The sequence below is a fragment of the Rana temporaria genome, chromosome 3 (genome assembly GCF_905171775.1).
Source record: "Rana temporaria chromosome 3, aRanTem1.1, whole genome shotgun sequence".
NCBI classification, from domain to species: domain Eukaryota; kingdom Metazoa; phylum Chordata; class Amphibia; order Anura; family Ranidae; genus Rana; species Rana temporaria.
In genome coordinates this window covers 296,255,710-296,261,880 of record NC_053491.1, presented here as the reverse complement: position 1 = coordinate 296,261,880, position 6,171 = coordinate 296,255,710, and positions in this window count along the sequence as shown.

Genomic DNA, 6,171 nt, shown 5'->3' with positions numbered 1-6,171 from the left:
TAGAAGAGCTTATGCATCTTTCACTCACCATAGAACGACGCCTCAGAGAGAGGAAGGCTGAAAGAGGCAACACCACTTAATACTCCACAATTTAGAAGATCTAAATCACCACCCAAGGAGGTTCCCATGGAACTGGGAGCTGTTAAGGGCCCTCTGTCACAAGCTGAGAAACAGCGCCGTAGAGCTCATAACCTCTGTCTATATTGCGCAGCTCCAGATCACTTAGTCTCCACCTGCCCACTCCTAAGGAAGAACGTTGAAGGTAACATATCTAATATATGTAAGACCATTCCACCTAGAAGTACCACTAATCGTTTCATTTATGTCACCCTTACCTTACAGTGGGACCAAGATAGAATCACTATCAACGCAATGATCGACACCGGTGCTTGTGGCAACTTTATTGATTTAAAAATTGTGAATGAAAATAAAATTCCCTGTGTGCTTAAACAAAATCCTCTCTCTGTCACTTTTATTGACGGTTCTACCTCTTCTTCTGGCCCAATTTCCACTCAGACCTCACCCTTACTGGTCACTTCTGGGAATAACCATACAGAGACTCTTGTTTTTGATATTATCCCATCTCCAATATTCCCAATTGTTCTTGGTCTACCCTGGTTATTATGCCATCAACCAATTTTCCTTTGGTCTAACCACTCTCTCAATCTAAATTCCACTTTCTGTCAAAATAATTGTTACCCAAAACATACCATTCTCTCCACAGAAGTAAGCTGTACAGATTTACCTGACTACATACAGGATTTTTTAGATGTATTCAGTAAAATTAACGCTGACATTCTTCCTCCTCATCGTATATACGACTGCCCTATAGATTTAAATCCAGACAGTCCAATTCCTACTGCTCGTATCTATCCGCTCTCACAACCAGAACTTGAACATCTTAAGGTCTACCTAGACGAAAATTTAAAGAAGGGCTTTATTAGACCTTCCACTTCGCCAGCAAGTGCTGCCATGTTCTTTGTCAAAAACAAGGATGGATCGTTACGCCCTATCATTGACTACAGAGCCCTAAACAGTATAACCATAAAGAACCGATATCCACTCCCTCTCATTCCGGAACTTATCGAACGTCTTCAAACTTCAAAAGTTTTCACAAAACTAGACCTTAGAGGAGCCTACAACTTAATCAGGATTCGTCCAGGAGACGAATGGAAGACCGCTTTCAAAACCCGCTATGGACTCTATGAATACACTGTTATGCCTTTTGGGTTGTGTAACGCACCCGCGACATTCCAATGGTTCATAAATGACATCTTTCGAGACTTGCTCGACATCTGTGTGGTAATATACCTGGACGACATATTGATTTATTCCGATTCAATTGAAGAACATATCAAAAATGTTCGATGGGTTCTAGCTAGGCTTAGAACGCATTCTCTATATGCCAAGCTGGAAAAATGCGTTTTCAGTCAGTCTAGCATTTCATTCCTTGGGTACCAAATTACACCTGACGGTATCCAGATGGACCGCTCTAAGGTGGATTGTATCATTTCTTGGCCAATTCCTCAATCAAGGAAAGCTCTTCAACGCTTCCTTGGTTTTTCCAACTACTATCGTAAATTCATAAAAAATTTCTCAGCTATTGTCAAACCTTTAAGTGCCCTCACCAGCACAAAAACACCCTTTTCCTGGACTAAGGAAGCCCAGGAATCCTTTGACTCTCTTAAACTTTCCTACACTACAGAACCGATTCTAGAACTACCTAACCCACAGTATCATTTCACCGTGGAAGTGGATGCCTCCCATTATGCATTAGGTGCTATACTTTCACAACGCCCAACGCTTTCCGAACCACTTCATCCTGTTGCATTTTACTCCAGGACCCTATCACCAGCGGAAAATAATTATCCTATTGGAGAAAAGGAACTTCTTGCAATCAAAGACGCTTTACAAAACTGGAGACATTTACTAGAAGGTTCTACACACCCAATAACCATCCTCACGGATCACCGTAATTTACAACATCTAAAGACATGTAAGACACTCTCAGCCCGCCAAGTCAGGTGGAGTCTCTTTTTTGACAGGTTTGATTTCTACATATCTTACAGGCCTGGTTCACAAAACGTCAAGGCTGACTCCCTTTCACGATTGCATGAGGATCAAAACACTGAGATTCCTCCACTCTCTGTTATCCCATCTAATAGATTCATTGGAGTCTACACCTCTTTCAGACAATTAATTTCCCAATCTCTCTCTACAGATGCCACCTCTCTACCAAAGGATCTCACCAAATCTTCAGATGGTGTCTACACCTACAACAATAAAATCTATGTTCCTCCTAATTTACAGCTCCTATTACTTAAACATCTTCATGATTCACCTTTAGCAGGCCACCCTGGGATCAACAAAACTACCTATCTTGTTAAGAGAGACTATTGGTGGCCCAACCTTTCTAAAATGATTTACGACTATGTGATGTCTTGTGAAATTTGTGCTTGAAACAAGCATTCCAAGAAACCTCCTTTTGGGCTACTTACCTCTATTCCAATACCTAAAAGACCATGGGATGTTTTGTCGATCGACTTTATAGTTAATCTGCCTAGATCAAACGGTGCCAATACCATCATGGTCACAGTAGATCTACTCACGAAGATGGCACATTTCATCCCCTTGAGGAAATTACCAACTTCCCTTGAGACAGCAAATGCCTTCATTTCCAATATCCTTAAAATACATGGACTTCCCTCTCAAATAATCTCTGATCGTGGATCCCAATTCATTTCTAGATTTTGGAAGACCCTGTGTAAAAGTCTACAAATCGACCATCGGATGTCCACTGCCTACCATCCGCAAACAAACGGTCAAACAGAACGCCTCAATCAGATCCTTGAACAGTATCTAAGATGCTACTGTACACATCTGCAAGACGACTGGTATCAATTACTTCCATTAGCCGAATTCTCATATAACAACTCAACCAGTTCTTCTTCCAGATTCACACCTTTTTTTGCCAATTATGGTTTTCACCCAAACAGTTTACCAACCAGCTACCCCCCAAACACTGTTCCAGCAGTTGAAGATTACCTTTCTACTCTTAAAAATACTTTGAGTACTCTACATTCCAACTTGGAGATTGCTCAACAAAGACAAAAGAAGAATTATGATGCCCACAGGTCAGCACCTCCTGTATATAAGGTTGGGGATTTGGTTTGGCTATCCACACGCAATCTTCATTTTAAAATACCCTCAAAGAAGTTAGGCACTCAATTCACAGGACCTTTCCAGATCACCCATTTGATTAACCCTAATGCTGTCAGATTGCTTTTACCCACAGATTGGAAAATACATTCATCTTTCCATGTCTCTCTCATCAAACCTTATATTCCTAACCCATTCCCTAACAGGAAACCTTGCCCACCTCCACCTGTGGAAGTACTTGGTCAGACTGAATACGAAGTCGAAAAAATCCTAGACTCTAGAAGACGTGCTTCTACCCTTCAATATTTGGTACGATGAAAGGGTTATGATCAAAACGATGATTCTTGGGAAAATTCCTCAGACATACATGCCCCTCGCTTGGTAAGACTCTTTCACCAAAGATACCCAGACCGACCATCTCCTTCTGGGAACACCGGAGGTGCCCCCTTGAGGAGGGGAGTATGTAACATCTCTGATGCTACTTCTCTCATACAAGCCCCGTTCTGTCCTATTCAAACAGCTGCGCTTCGTTTTGCAAGATACCCGCGTCACTTCCGGTGCGCGGGCATGTGCGTTCCACGCCGGAACGCGGAAGTGCGACCAGCGTCCATTCCAAATTTCCCCGCGAATTCGCGGCTATTTAAGACCCCAGAGATGACGGCAGGGTGTTCCGTTATTTTGTCGGATACCTGCCGTCACCTTGGAACACCCTGCCTGCACCCTCCACCACAGCAGCCTCCGGAGACCAGTCCTCACCTACAGCCACCAGCGCTTGGACCACACAGACCTCAGAGGACCTTACCTGACATTCACTGGCCTTACTAAAACTTCATCACTGCTGACAGCCTCTAAACAAACAGGATCTTAATCCCCATGGACTACTGCTCTCAGCAGAACCGCAAATATCCTTGATATTTAATCTATTTACCTGTCAGCATTGTTACTAGTTACATTGGAGTTTACTGAAGTCTCACTACTTGTGTCTCATGATATTATTATGGACTATACCTATATCTATTATCTACTCTAATGTGAAGTAACATTATAGTTCCTATCTACTGTGGATGTTCATATAATTATATCAATATCTCAACACCTGCTTTATAGTCCACTTAAAGGAGTATGCTCATTATACTCTTCTCTTCAGCTTATGAGGTAATAAGCTAGTTTAATTTGGTATCGGTAAGAGGATATGATGATTTAACCCCAAACTTTCTAACTGAATAGAGAGTGACCTGGTGGTTAGACCTGACAAGCCTCTGCAGCTGCGATTCAACACAATAAATACCATTCCACGGCAGTAAATAAAACATTCCTTACAGGCGGTTCGCCCGGTTCACGAACATTTGCAGAAGTTCGCGTTCGCCGTTTGCAAACCGAAAATTTTAGGTTCGCGACATCATTAAATGCCTGTGGCAGTGGGCTAATTTTTGGGGCCTGTAATGGCCGACACTTACTTCTGTAGCTGGTGAATGCCTAATGTACCACCAGCCACAAAATATAAAGGTTGTTTGCTGTCAGGTGAACGCCTGTGGGCTAATTTTTTGGGCCTGTAATGGCCGACACTTCTGCATCCGGTGAATAGCTTTTTTTTTTTCTCAAACAAAGGTTTTTATTGAGCATATGTAAAAAAAAACAGCTTACAATCTCCAGAGCATAATCACATTTAAAATCAAATGGGAGAGTACACTTATAGCAAAACTTTGCACTACAATCAAATCCTCGCAACATGGTAAATTTCCCTGCAACCATCCCCCCCTCCCCCCTCCGGGGCATGTACAAGTGTTTTTTTTTTTTTTTTTTTGTTTTTTTCCACCTCAGCTTTTACCAAATTCTAGAGACCAGCTCATGAATCGATGCTTCTTACGTCTCTTATTTGCAGTTTGCATCATGAGTGGTATTTTTGCATAACCAGAGTAAGGCAACAGTAGCCATAACTTCCAATAGGTTTCGAGAAAAAATTTTTTTTCTCACTTATACAATATATTCGCAGGTTATAAGTGTAAGTATCGGCATCTGGCGAGGGGCTAGAATCTTGTCCATGCTCTAATTGTTTCATGTCCCCTCTGGGATGACGACACTTCACTACCATATAAAGCAAAAAATCCCCCCCCCCCCCCCCCCCCCCCCCCCCACGTGGCGCCCAGGGATCTTGTCTTTTTCCATCGCTGTAATGTCTGTGGAATTTTACCAAAAATGTGTATGATTTGCAAATAACAGTCTAAACGATCGGGCTTGGTTTCAAGGCCGCTTATACCCCATATCCTCTGAATCGAAGGAATTAGGGTACTCTTAGACTCTCTACATAACTCCCTGTTTTTTTGTACTCCTTCCATTTTTCCCATTTTTTCTTAAAGTCGTTGCTTGTCTCTGAAAAACTTTCCTTAAGCTCTTCCAACCTATAAGTTTCCTCCACTGCATCTATCCAGTTCCACAGGGATGGGCCTTCCTTTTCCTGCCACCTTTTTGGTATAATTCTCTTCGCTGCATTTAACAGGTGTGGTAATAAGGACTGCTTATATTTTTTTATACCCTCTTGACTCCCGTGAAAAAGCACTACCCAGGGGTCTTTCTTTATCTCCTTACCCGTAATCTCTTTTATTTGACTTATTATTGTGTCCCAATAGATTTGGATTTTCGGGCACGTCCACCAAATATGTGCCATTGTTCCTCTCACCAGGCATCCCCGCCAACACTCAGCGGGCTGGTCCGTTCTAACCTTGTTAGCTTTATCAGGGGTAATGTACCAGCCCGAAATGCATTTATAATTTGCCTCAGCAGTTCGTATATCTATTGCGGATGAGTGTGTTAATTGCATAATCCTCAGGGAGGTGTTTGTCCCTCTCGTGATTCCTAACTCCCTTTCCCATTTATGTATAAATGGTGCTTCATCCCGTGCTCCTATCTTAACCAGTATCCCATATAATTTAGTGATTGTGCCCTTGGAGTTTTCCGATTGGCATAACTTCTCGAGTGGTGTCAGCTCCGCCCCCGTCCGTAAAGGATGGGGGA